This window comes from Amblyraja radiata, chromosome 43 (genome assembly GCF_010909765.2).
Source record: "Amblyraja radiata isolate CabotCenter1 chromosome 43, sAmbRad1.1.pri, whole genome shotgun sequence".
NCBI lineage: Eukaryota > Metazoa > Chordata > Chondrichthyes > Rajiformes > Rajidae > Amblyraja > Amblyraja radiata.
The window spans coordinates 6,176,610-6,191,248 of NC_045998.1; positions in this window are offsets into that span (position 1 = coordinate 6,176,610).

The window sequence follows — 14,639 nt, forward strand, 5'->3', positions numbered from 1 at the left end:
CAAACCTAAACGGAAACCTCTGGAGACTTTGTGCCCCACCCAAGGTTTCCGCTCGGTTCCCGGAGGTTTTTGTCAGTCTCCCTACCTGCTTCCACTACCTGCAACCTCCGGCAACCACCTGCAACCTCCGGGAACCGCACGGAAACCTTGGGTGGGGCGCAAAGTCTCCAGAGGTTTCCGTTCAGGTTTCCTAAGTGGGACAGGGGCATTTTACTGTCTCTGACTAAATTCTATCTTTGTCCCGACCCCTGCCCTGACATCAGTCTGAAGAAGGGTCTCAATCCAAAACGTCGCCTATTCCTTCTCTCCAGAGATGCTGCCTAATCCGCTGAGTTACACCAGCATTGTGTGACTGTGTGTGTGACTGTGTTGTATGTGAAGTAAGAATTTCATTGAACTGTTTGGGATATGTGAGTCAAACACTCAACTGATCTATCCACTGTGAGGGATTTATGGACGAGCCTTATATCATATTCGCTGCTTCGAATCCTAGACTGCGGAGGTTTCAATAAGGAGAGGTTTGATAAGATTAGGCTTAAACTCTACAGAGTTCCAATCCATGTGACTGGCTGTGCGGCACAGTGGCACAGCGGTAGAGTTGCTGCCTTGCAGCTCTTACAGCGCCAGAGACCCGGGTTCGATCCCAACTACAGGAGCTGTCTGCACAGAGTTTGTACAGGTTTGTAGGTTCATTGGCTTGGTATAGTTGTATAACATTTTGGTCTCCTAATTTGAGGAAGGACATCCTTGTGATTGAACCACGAGATTGATCCCTGGGATGGCGAGACTGTCATATGAGGAAAGATTGAAAAGACTAGGCTTGTATTCACTGGAGTTTAGAAGGATGAGGGGTCTCTTACAGAAACATATACAATTATAACAGGACTGGACAAGCTAGATGCAGAAAAAATGTTCCTAATGTTGGGCGAGTCCAGAACCAGGGGCCACAGATTTAGAATAAACGAGAGGTCATTTAAGACTGAGGTGAGAAAAATCTTTTTCACCCATAGAGTTGTGAATTTAGGAATTCCCTGCCACAGAGGGCAGTGGAGGCCAAATCACTGGATGGATATAAGAGAGAGTTAGATAGAGCTCTAGGGGCGAGTGGAGTCAAGGTATATGGGGAGAAGGCAGGCATGGGTTATTGATAGGGGATGATCAGCCATGATCACAATGAATGGCGATGCTGGCTCGAAGGGCCGAAGGGCCGAATGGCCTCCTCCTGCACCTTATTTCTATGTTTCTATGTTTCTAAAATGTAAAAATTGTCCCTAGCGTATGTAGGGAAGTGTTCGTGTGCGGGGATCGCTGGTCGGTGCAGAATCAGTGGGCCGAAGGGCCTGTTTCTGCGCTGTATCTGAAAAAATAAAACAAAAAAACTAACTTAGATGTGAACTCACTCCAGAGACTTTGACAGGGTTAGCAAAGTTGGGATTTTCCCCCAAGTTGAAGAGTCCAAAACTAAGATGATTTTTTACTCTCTCTCTCTCAGTGAATTGTTCCATCCCAGGGGAGCTGAGTCACTATGTGTGGTCAAGGATACGATAACTTTCTCATCAATAGTGGCATTGAGAGTAATGTGGAATAAACAGGAACGTGGACATGAGCCAAGATCAATTCAGCCACAATCGTACCGATTGGCGACGCCTATTCCAGCTGCCTAAAGTCAACTCATGCTGATGTTCTTATTGATAGATTGAAAGATGTAGCGTGGACACACAGGCCCTTCGGCCCACCGAGTCCATGCTGACCATCGATCACCCGTTCACACTAGTTCTATGTTATCCCACTTTCTCATCCACTCCCAAGGCACTAGCGGTAACCTGGGTCGACACGGTGGCGCAGCGGTAGAGTCGCTGCCTTACAGCGCTTACAGCACCAGAGACCCGGGTTCGATCCTGACTACAGTTGCTTGTCTGTACGGAGTTGGAAGGTCTCTCCCTGACTGCGTGGGTTGTCTCTGGGTGCTCTGATTTCCTCCCACACTCCAAAGACAAACAAGTTTGTACGTTAATTGGCTTCGATGAAATTGTAAATTGTAGCTAGTGTGTAGGATAGTGCGCGGGGATGTCTGGTGGGCGCGGACTCGGTGGGCTGAAGGGCCTGTTTCCGCGCTGTATCTCTAAATTAAACTAAACTAAAGACGCCCATCTATCTCCGATGCTCCAGAGAAAACAATCCAAGTTTGTCAAACCTCGTAGCCAACACCCTCAAAATTAGGCTACATCTCACTTGCCAATTCTGTAATGGGATGAGCAGAACAGAATGTCACACAATAAGTCGTCAGCTTTATTGAGGTTTCTTTATTGTGGGTGTTTGTACCTGGCTTGTGAAAATATCGTGGAGCCGTGGTTCTGTGGAGCGGCCAGCTGCGACATTGAACTTTACATCCCGGAGCCTGGGATCTCTCACCGAGATCGCCAGTGTGCGGAGCTCCGTCTGGCGCGGTCTGTTGGCTTGGAAGCCGCGGGCTCCGGTGGGAAGGCGGCCGTTCCTGGCACCCCAAGCCGCTGGGGGTTCTCCCGACGCCGGAGTACCATCACCCGGCGAGAACATCGGGCGCCGAGGCGGCGACTGTGGAGGCCTCAATAGGCCCGACTCTGGGTGGACAAGAGGATGGGGACTGGACTTTGTGCCTTCCCCCACAGTGGGAATCACTGTGGGGGGATGTTTTTATGTTTTGGTGTGGAATTTCTTCATGAATACTATGTTGTGTTTTTATTAGTGTGCTGCAAGGACATCTGAATTTCCCCTGAATAAGGGGATTAATAAAGTCTAATCTTAATTAATAAAGTCTAACCTAATCTAATCTAATCTAATCTAATCTAATCTTGTCTTTCATATCAGTTATGATCATAACATTTTTCCAGAGATGAGTTACAGCCCAGTTTCCAAAACGCAATAAACTGTGTCAAGTCAATTCCAGCTGATAGATTGAAAGATGCTGCATGGACACAGACCATTCGGCCCACCGAGTCCACGCCGACCATCGATCACCCGTTCGCACTAGTATTGTATTGTATTCAATTTATTGTCATTATCTCATAAGAGACAACAAAATGGATTTTCCTTACAGTCAAGTAACATAAAAAAAATAATAAATAAATAAAACATTTTAAAAAAGCACAAACACAGAGGTCCACGACACAACATAACCCCACAGCGACTCGAATAATAGTCGCATACTCTCCAGGAAGCGACTGAAGGACGGTATCCCCGTTACCATACCCTCTTCCCCCACATAAAGACATTAAAAAAAACACAAAAAACGCTCTTCAACATAACATAAGATAACAAAAAAACAAAAAGATACCAGACTGAAGGCGGAGGCAGCTAGCAACAGTGCCACCAGATGTAAGAGTTTTTACCGAAGCCAATTAACCGGTAATGTTATTCCACTTTCACATCCACTCCCTACACACTAGTGGTAAATTACAGAGCCAGTTAACCTACAAACATGGGGCGGCACGGTGGTGCAGCGGTATAGTCGCTGCCTTACAGCACTTACAGTGCCAGGGACCCGGGGTCGATCCTGACTACAGGTGCTTGTCTGTATGGAGTTGGTTCGTTCTCCCCGTGACCTGCGTGGGTTTTCTCCGGGTGCTCCCGTTTCCTCTCACACTCCGAATACATGCAGGGTCGTAGGTTAATTGGCTTCGGTAAAAATGGTAAATTGTCCCATGTGTGTGTGTAGGGCAGTGTTAGTGTGCGGCAATCGCTGGTCGGCACCGACTCAGTTGACCAAAGGGCCTGCTTCTACACTGTAAAGGGCCTGTCCCACGAGCATGCGACTCCATGCAGCAAAAGCGACCTAAAGGGCTTGTCCCACCAGCATGCGCCTCCATGCGGCAAGCACGACCTAACGTGGTCGCTTGAGCCGTACGGCCTCGCGTGCCGGTCCCACTTCGATCGCAGGAGCTGTATGGAGCTGTGCGGAGCTGATCCCGACATCGCGCGGTGCTCCGAAAAACTGACTGTTCAAAAATTCCGCGCGGCAACAGCCTACCAGCCCGCACCCGCCTTGACGCCGTACGTCACGCGCAAACTTCCCGCGGACTTCGCTCGAACTTCATGTCACTCACTCGACCTCCGTACGGCTCCCGCTTCTGGTTTGGTCGCGCTTGCCGCATGCAAGCGCATGCTGGTGGTACAGGCGCTTTAGGTCGTGCTTGTCGCATGGAGCCGCATGCTCGTGGGACAGGCCCTTATCTCTAAACTAAACCTAAAATCAAAAACTAATCCAACCGGGGTGGTTTCAGGTACGGTAGAGAAGGCTGTTTGCCCTGCTTATTGTCCTCTTCAAAACAAGATCATTCAAGGTCAAATTGACCTGATGTGCTGATAAAAAAAAGATTATTGATTATACGTTTATGACACCATTTATGGCATTTTGGAAACTGGGCTGTAACTCATCTCTGGAAAAATGGTATGATCGTAACAGATATGAAAGACAAGCCAGGTACAAAAACCACAATAAATAAGCCTCAATAAAGCTGACAACATATTGTGTGACATTCTGTTCTGCTCATCCCATTACAGAATTGGCAGGTGAGATGTAGCCTGATTTTGAGGGTGTTGGCTTAAATGGCTACAAGACGTTTGACAAACTTGGATTGTTTTCTCTGGAGCGTCGGAGATTGATGGGCAGGTTGGGAGATCTTTAGTTTAGAGATACAGTGCGCAAACAGGCCCTTCGGCCCACCGAGTCCACGCCGACCCATAATGTCCATACTAGCCTTCTGGAAGCTAGTCCCTTCGGCCCACAACACCCATACTAGCACCCCAGAAAGTGCCCCACCCACTGGCCACCAATATTAGAATAGATGGAGATGTGGAATATTGCATTGGGGGACCAGCCCTCCCGTGTGAACATGGGACCCAACGGGTCCCACTTAGTCTAGTCTCCTTTAAACTGTGTTCCTCTCACCTTAAGGCTACTGTATGTCCTCTAGTCTAGTCTGACATTTCCACCCTCAGGAGAAAGGTTCTGACTGTCTATCCTATCTATGCCTCCCAGTATTTTAGATACTTCTATCAGTAACTCCAGCATACCAGAGAAAAAAAAACAAGTCTGCCCAACCTCTCCCTGTATCTCACACCCTCTAATCCGGGCTGCATTCCGGTGAACCTCCTCTGCACCCTCTCCAAAGCCTCCACATCCTTCCTGTAATGGGGGCGACCAGAACTGCATTCAATACTCCACATGCAGCCTGACCGAAGTCTAATAGACCATAAAACAGAACAGGCCCTTCTGCCCACAATGTATATGCTGAACACGATGCCAAGACCATCACTTATCTACCTGCACATAGTCCATACCCCTCCATTCCCTGTATATTTAAAATATTTTAAACGCCTCTAACACATCTGCCTCAACCACCACTCCTGCAGCACGTTCCAGACACCCACCACCCTGTGTAAAAAACATGTCCCTGACGTCTCCATTACACTTTACCCCTCCCACCGTAAATCTGTGCCTTCCAATACTTGATTCTTCCATCCTGGGAATCAGGTTCTGACTGTCTACCCTATCTGTGCCTCTCAGAAGTTGATACATCTATATCAGGTCTCCCCTCAACCTATGACACTCCAGAGGAAACAATCCAAGTCTGTCCAACCTCTTCCCGAAGCTGATGCCCCTTAATCCAGTAGCATTCTGCTAATCCTCCTCTGCACCCTCTTGAACATCTCCACATCCTCCTGCAATGGGGCGGCCAGAATACTCCAAATGGGGTTAACCCAAAGATATAGAACATAGAACGTCCAGCACAAGAACAGGCCCTTTAGCCCACAATGTCCGTGCCCAACATGATGCCAAGACTATCACTCACCTACCTGCACAAGACCCATATCCCTCCATTCCCTGCATATCCACGTGCCTGTCCAAAAGCCTCTTAAACGCCACTATTGTTCTCACCGATGTAGTGAAGTTGGCACCTGGAATGTGTCACCCCCCAGGTACTTTCCCCTGCAACCGCAGGAGATGCAACACCTGTCCCTTTACCTCCCCCCTTGACTCCATCCAAGGACCCAAACAGTCCAGGTGAGGCAGAGGCTCACTTGCACCTCCTCCAACCTCATTTACTGTATCCGCTGTTCCAGGTGTTGACTCCTGGATATCGACGAGACCATGCGCAGGCTCGGCGATCATTTCACTGAACACTCATCTTAACCTACCTGATCTCCCGGTGGCTCAGCACTTCAACTCCCCCTCCCATTCCCAATCCAACCTTTCTGTCTTGGGCCTCCTCCATGATCAGAGTGAGGCCCAGCGCAAATTGGAATAACAGCACCTCATATTTCGCTTGGGTAGTTTACACCACAGCAGTATGAACATTGACTTCTCTAACTTCAGGTAGCCCTTGCTTTCTCTCTCCTTCCCAGTTCCCCACTAGTCTTTTATGCACCTGTCCCACTTAGCAAACCTAAACGGAAACCTCTGGAGACTTTGTGCCCCACCCAAGGTTTCCGTGCAGTTCCCAGAGGTTCCCGGAGGTTTTTGTCAGTCTCCCTACCTGCTTCCACTACCTGCAACCTCCAGCAACTACCTTCAACCTCCGGGAACCGCACGGAAACCTTGGGTGGGGCGCAAAGTCTCCAGAGGTTTCCGTTCAGGTTTCCTAAGTGGGACAGGGGCATTTTACTGTCTCTGACTAAATTCTATCTTTGTCCCGACCCCTGCCCTGACATCAGTCTGAAGAAGGGTCTCAATCCAAAACGTCGCCCATTCCTTCTCTCCAGAGATGCTGCCTAATCCGCTGAGTTACACCAGCATTGTGTGACTGTGTGCGTGACTGTGTTGTATGTGAAGTAAGAATTTCATTGAACTGTTTGGGATATGTGAGTCAAACACTCAACTGATCTATCCACTGTGAGGGAGTTATGGACGAGCCTTATATCATATTCGCTGCTTCGAATTCTAGACTGCGGAGGTTTCAATAAGGAGAAGTTTGATAAGATTAGGCTTAAACTCTACAGAGTTCCAATCCATGGGACTGGCTGTGCGGCACAGTGGCACAGCGGTAGAGTTGCTGCCTTACAGCTCTTACAGCTCTTACAGCGCCAGAGACCCGGGTTCGATCCCAACTACAGGAGCTGTCTGCACGAAGTTTGTACAGGTTTGTAGGTTCATTGGCTTGGTATAATTGTACAAAATTTTGGTCTCCTAATTTGAGGAAGGGCATCCTTGTGATTGAACCACGAGATTGATCCCTGGGATGGCGGGACTGTCATATGAGGAAAGATTGAAAAGACTAGGCTTGTATTCACTGGAGTTTAGAAGGATGAGGGGGCTCTTGTAGAAACATATACAATTATAAAAGGACTGGACAAGCTAGATGCAGAAAAAATGTTCCTAATGTTGGGCGAGTCCAGAACCAGGGGCCACAGATTTAGAATAAATGAGAGGTCATTTAAGACTGAGGTAAGAAAAATCTTTTTCACCCATAGAGTTGTGAATTTAGGAATTCCCTGCCACAGAGGGCAGTGGAGGCCAAATCACTGGATGGATTTAAGAGAGAGTTAGATAGAGCTCTAGGGGCGAGTGGAGTCAAGGTATATGGGGAGAAAGCAGGCACGGGTTATTGATAGGGGATGATCAGCCATGATCACAATGAATGGCGATGCTGGCTCGGAGGGCCTAATGGCCTCCTCCTGCACCTTATTTCTATGTTTCTATGTTTCTAAAATGTTAAAATTGTCCCTAGCGTATGTAGGGAAGTGTTCGTGTGTGGGGATCGCTGGTCGGTGCAGAATCAGTGGGCCGAAGGGCCTGTTTCTGCGCTGTATCTGAAAAAATAAAACAAAAAAACTAACTTAGATGTGATCTCACTCCAGAGACTTTGACGGGGTTAGCAAAGTAGGGATTTCCCCCCAAGTTGAAGAGTCCAAAACTAAGATGATTTTTTACTCTCTCTCTCTCAGTGAATTGTTCCATCCCAGGGGAGCTGAGTCACTATGTGTGGTCAAGGATACGATAACTTTCTCATCAATAGTGGCATTGAGAGGAACGTGGACATGAGCCAAGATCAATTCAGCCACAATCGTATCGAATAGACGCCTATTCCAGCTGCCTAAAGTCAACTCATGCTGATGTTCTTATTGATAGATTGAAAGATGCAGCGTGGACACACAGGCCCTTCGGCCCACCGAGTCCATGCTGACCATCGATCACCCGTTCACACTAGTTCTATGTTATCCCACTTTCTCATCCACTCCCGAGGCACTAGCGGTAACCTGGGGCGACACGGTGGCACAGCGGTAGAGTCGCTGCCTTACAGCGCTTACAGCACCAGTGACCCGGGTTCGATCCTGACTACAGTTGCTTGTCTGTACGGAGTTGGTAGGTCTCTCCGTGACTGCGTGGGTTGTCTCTGGGTGCTCTGATTTCCTCCCACACTCCAAAGACAAACAAGTTTGTAGGTTAATTGGCTTCGATGAAATTGTAAATTGTAGCCTAGTGTGTAGGATAGTGCGCGGGGATGTCTGGTGGGCGCGGACTCGGTGGGCTGAAGGGCCTGTTTCCGCGCTGTATCTCTAAATTAAACTAAACTAAAGACGCCCATCTATCTCCGATGCTCCAGAGAAAACAATCCAAGTTTGTCAAACCTCGTAGCCAACACCCTCAAAATTAGGCTACATCTCACTTGCCAATTCTGTAATGGGATGAGCAGAACAGAATGTCACACAATAAGTCGTCAGCTTTATTGAGGTTTCTTTATTGTGGGTGTTTGTACCTGGCTTGTCTTTCATATCAGTTATGATCATAACATTTTTCCAGAGATGAGTTACAGCCCAGTTTCCAAAACGCAATAAACTGTGTCAAGTCAATTCCAGCTGATAGATTGAAAGATGCTGCATGGACACAGACCATTCGGCCCACCGAGTCCACGCCGACCATCGATCACCCGTTCACACTAGTATTGTATTGTATTCAATTTATTGTCATTATCTCATAAGAGACAACAAAATGGATTTTCCTTACAGTCAAGTAACATAAAAATAAATAATAAATAAATAAAACATTTTAAAAAAGCACAAATACAGAAGTCCACGACACAACATAACCCCACAGCGACTCGAATAATAATAATAATAATAATAAATTTTATTTAATGGGCGCCTTTCAGACATCTCAAGGACACCTTACGTAGATTAATAGAAATAAAAACATATAATCAGAATAAAATAAGTAATAAAGACATCACAGAGACACAAATTAAAAACAGAATTCAGTCCAAAAACAGAAAATCAAAAACACAGTGTGAAGAGAGAGCAGCGGCAGCCAAAGCGCGCCAGCGTCCACTCTCTCTTCACGGCAGCCATCTTGGACACAGACTTACAGGATTACATTAGACAATAAAATCATCCCCCCACAGTGGATAGCACAGTGGAGGAAGGCACAAAGTCCAGTCCCCACCCCAAGTTCACCCCAAAGTCAGGCCTATTGAGGCCACCGCAATTGCCTCTACGGAGGCCCGATGTTCCTGGCCGTTCTCACCGGGTGGTCTTGCCCCGGCGTCGGGAGAGTCCTCTCGGCGGCTGGGCCACCTGGAACGGCCGCTTCCTGGTTGGAGACCGCGGCTTCCGGAGCCGACAAGGCCGCGCCGGTTTGGAGCTCCCAGGCTCCCGATGTTAAAGTCGGCGCCGCCTCTCCGCTCCGCAGACCCGCAGCCCGGAGATGTTGCTCTCGGCGGTCCTGCTCACCAGAATAATAGTCGCATACTCTCCAGGAAGCGACTGAAGGACGGTATCCCCCTTACCATACCCTCTTCCCCCACATAAAGACATAAAAAACCCCACAAAAAACGCTCTTCAACATAACATAACATAACAAAAAAACAAAAAGATACCAGACTGAAGGCGGAGGCAGCTAGCAACAGTGCCACCGAATGTAAGAGTTTTTACCGAAGCCAATTAACCGGTAATGTTATTCCACTTTCACATCCACTCCCTACACACTAGTGGTAAATTACAGAGCCAGTTAACCTACAAACATGGGGTGGCACGGTGGTGCGGCAGTATAGTTGCTGCCTTACAGCGCTTACAGTGCCAGGGACCCGGGGTCGATCCTGACTACAGGTGCTTGTCTGTATGGAGTTGGTTCGTTATCCCCGTGACCTGCGTGGGTTTTCTCCGGGTGCTCCCGTTTCCTCTCACACTCCGAATACATGCAGGGTCGTAGGTTAATTGGCTTCGGTAAAAATGGTAAATTGTCCCATGTGTGTGTGTAGGGCAGTGTTAGTGTGCGGCGATCGCTGGTCGGCACCGACTCAGTTGACCAAAGGGCCTGCTTCTACACTGTAAAGGGCCTGTCCCACGAGCATGCGACTCCATGCGGCAAAAGCGACCTAAAGGGCTTGTCCCACCAGCATGCGCCTCCATGCGGCAAGCACGACCTAACGTGGTCGCTTGAGCTGTACGGCCTCGCGTGCCGGTCCCACTTCGATCGCAGGAGCTGTATGGAGTTGTGTGGAGCTGATCCCGACATCGCGCGGTGCTCCGAAAAACTGACTGTTCAAAAATTCCGCGCGCTAACAGCCTACCAGCACGCACCCGCCTCGACGCCGTACGTCACGCGCAAACTTCCCGCGGACTTCGCTCGAACTTCATGTCACTCACTCGACCTCCGTACGGCTCCCGCTTCTGGTTTGGTCACGCTTGCCGCATGCAAGCGCATGCTGGTGGTACAGGCGCTTTAGGTCGTGCTTGTCGCATGGAGCCGCATGCTCGTGGGACAGGCCCTTATCTCTAAACTAAACCTAAAATCAAAAACTAATCCAAGGTATCAAGGAACGATAGAGAAGGCTGTTTGCCCTGCTTATTGTCCTCTTCAAAACAAGATCATTCAAGGTCAAATTGACCTGATGTGCTGATAAAAAAAAGATTATTGATTATACATTTATGACACCATTTATGGCATTTTGGAAACTGGGCTGTAACTCATCTCTGGAAAAATGGTATGATCATAACTGATATGAAAGACAAGCCAGGTACAAAAACCACAATAAATAAGCCTCAATAAAGCTGACAACATATTGTGTGACATTCTGTTCTGCTCATCCCATTACAGAATTGGCAGGTGAGATGTAGCCTGATTTTGAGGGTGTTGGCTTAAATGGCTACAAGACATTTGACAAACTTGGATTGTTTTCTCTGGAGCGTCGGAGATTGATGGGCAGGTTGGGAGATCTTTAGTTTAGAGATACAGTGCGCAAACAGGCCCTTCGGCCCACCGAGTCCACGCCGACCAGCGATCCGCACACATGGTCCTACAGTCGGGAAAACGTACAATTTTTCTGAACCCAATTAACCTACAAACCTGGGCGTCTTTGGAGTGCGGGAGTGAACCGGAGATCCCGGAGAAAACCTCATGCAAGTCACAGGGATAACGTACAAACTCTGTACAGACAGCACCTGTAGTCGGGGTCGAACCGGGGTCTCTGGTGCTGTGAGGCAGCAACTCTACCGCTGCGCCACCGTGCCACCCCCAATAGACATCTGATTCCTGACAGAAGTTAATAAAAGTATGAGAGGCATCGGTAGGATGTACAGTCATAATCTTGTTTTGCACATTGGAAAGATCAAAGACTAGAGGGCATAGCGTGTAAACAGCCGGCACAACACAGTAAAAGGCCCATCGGCCCACAATGTCCATGCCGAACATGATGCCAAGTTACATTGAGTCATAGAGTGATACAGTGTGGGAACAGGCCCTTCGGCCCGATGCCCACACTAGCCAGCATGTCAATAGACAATAGACAATAGGTGCAGGAGTAGGCCATTTGGCCCTTTGAGCCAGCACCGCCATTCAGTGTGATCATGGCTGATCATCCCCAATCAGTACCCCGTTCCTGCCTTCTCCCCATATCCCCTGACTCCGCTATTTTTAAGAGCCCTATCTAGCTCTCTCTTGAAAGCATCCAGAGAACCTGCCTCCACTGCCCTCTGAGGCAGAGAATTCCCAGCTACACTAGTCCCACCTACTGGCGCTTGGTCCATATCCCTCCAAACCTGCCCTATCCATGTACCTGTCTAACTGTTTCTTAAACGTTGGGATAGTCCCAGCCTCAACTACCTCATCTGGCAGCTTGTTCCATACACCCACCACCCTTTGTCTGAAAAAGTTACCCCTCATATTCCTATTAAATCTTTTCCCCTTCACCTTGAACCTATGTCCTCTAGCCCTCGATTCGCCTACTCCGGGCAAGAGACTGTGCGTCTACCCGATCTATTTCTCTCATGATTTTATACACCTCTATAAGATCACCCCTCATCCTCCTGCCCTCCAAGGAATAGAGACCCAGTCTACTCAACCTCTCCCTATAGCTCACACTCTCTAGTCCTGGCAACATCCTCGTAAATCTTCTCTGAAACCTTTCAAGCATGTCAATATCTTTCGTATAACGTGGTGCCCAGAACTGAACACATTATTCTAAATGCGGTCTCACCAATGTCTTATACAACGCCTTATATAATCTCCTCTCTTTGCATGTGATCCATATCCCTCCATTTACTACCGACTCTTAAACGCCACTATCATATCTGCCTCCACCCTGTGTGGAAAACAAAGTTCCAGGCACCCACCACCCTCTGTGTGGAAAACTTGCCACACACATCAATGCCACACACATCACATAGCAAGAGGACTTGAGTACAGGAGCAAGGAAGTCCTACTGTAAGAGTCAAGAGTGTCATATGTCCCAGGAGGGACAATGAAATTCTTACTTGCTGCAGCACAACAGAATCTGTGAATATGTAAACATTGTATATAAGGGGAGAAGAGAAAAAAAGTACAATAAATAACGAATATAGTGCAATAATAATATAGACTTTTGCAGTTCAGAGCTCAGAACTTATTTGTTGTTGTGTTTAATAGCTTGATGGCTGTAGGGAAGAAGCTGTTCCTGAACCTGGACATTACAGTTTCAGGCTCTTGTACCTTCTACCCGATGACACAGAAACATAGAAAATAGGTGCAGGAGTAGACCATTCGGCCCTTCAAGCCTGCACCGCCATTCAATATGATCAGGGCTGATCATCCAACTCAGTATCCTGTACCTGCCTTCTCTCCATACCCCCTGATCCCTTTAGCCACAAGGGCCACATCTAACTCCCTCTTAAATATAGCCAATGAACTGGCCTCAACTACCTTCTGTGGCAGAGAATTCCACAGATTCACCACTCTGTGTGAAAAATGATTTTCTCATCTCGGTCCTAAAAAACTTCCCCCTTACCCTTAAACTGTGACCCCATGTTCTGGACTTCCCCAACATCGGGAATCATCTTCCTGCATCTAGCCTGTCCAACCCCTTAAGAATTTTGTAAGTTTCTATAAGATCCCTCCTCAATCTTCTAAATTCTAGCGAGTACAAGCCGAGTCTATCCAGTCTTTCTTCATATGAAAGTCCTGCCATCCCAGGAATCAGTCTGGTGAACCTTCTCTGTACTCCCTCTATGGCAAGAATGTCTTTCCTCAGATGACAATGGTGAAATGAGTGTGTGGCCAGGATGGTGTGAGTCTTTGATGATTGTACAGGGCCCTGATGAGTATTGTGTGCCGTTTTGGTCTCCTAATTTGAGGATGGGCATTCTTGCTATTGAGGGAGTGCAGCGTAAGTTCACCAGGTTAATTCCTGGGATGTCGGGACTGACATATGGTGAAAGAATGGGTCGACTGGGCTTGTATTCACTGGAATTCAGGATGAGAGGATGTCTTATAGAAACATATACAATTCTTAAGGGATTGGACAAGTGCAGGAAAAATGTTCCTGATGTTGGGGGAGCCCAGAACCAGAGGTCACAGTTTAAGAATAAGGACTGAGATGAGGAAAACCTTTTTCACTCAGAGTTGTGAATCTGTGGAATTCACTGCCACAGAGGGCAGTGGAGGCCGATCCACTGGATATTTTCAAGATAGAATTAGATATAGCTCTGAGAGCTAACAGAATCAAGGCATATGGGGAGAAAGCAGGAATGGGGTACTGATTTTAGATGATTAGCTGTGATCATATTAAATGATGGTGCTGGCTCGAAGGGCTGAATGGCCTACTCCTGTACCTGTTTTCTTATGTTTCTATAAACTTCTCCCTCCTCCATTAAAGCTATGCCCTCTAGCGTTTGACATTTCCACCCTGGGAAGAAGTTCTGCTTGCCTACTCCACGCATGCCTCTTGTATTTCATATTCTGTACATCTATCCTCTCTCCCCTCTGCCTCCAATATTCCAGAGAAAACTCTTCAAGTTTGTCCAATCTCTCCTTGTATCTAAGGATGATATGAAAATAGGTAGAATACAATAGAATAGAATCCCTTTTATTGTCATTCAAACAGCTTGGTTTGAACAAAATTGCATTTTCTACAGTCTTAACAATTACAAAAAAAAACAAGACACACAGTGAATCTCCAACACCTCCTCACTATGATGGAAGGCAAAGTCTTATCTCTTCCCTTTGTTCTCCCAAGGTCCAGCAGTCCAACTGTAGCGTCGAGGCGACTGGGGCTCACGATGCTAAAGGCCCGGCGGGCGATGGTAAGTCCTGTAACCGTTTAAGCCACGCCGGGCGATGTTAGGCCGCGCTACAAGTCATTTCACCCCACGATTCCAGCGGGAGAAGTTGCCGTTGCGGGAGCTCCGAAAAG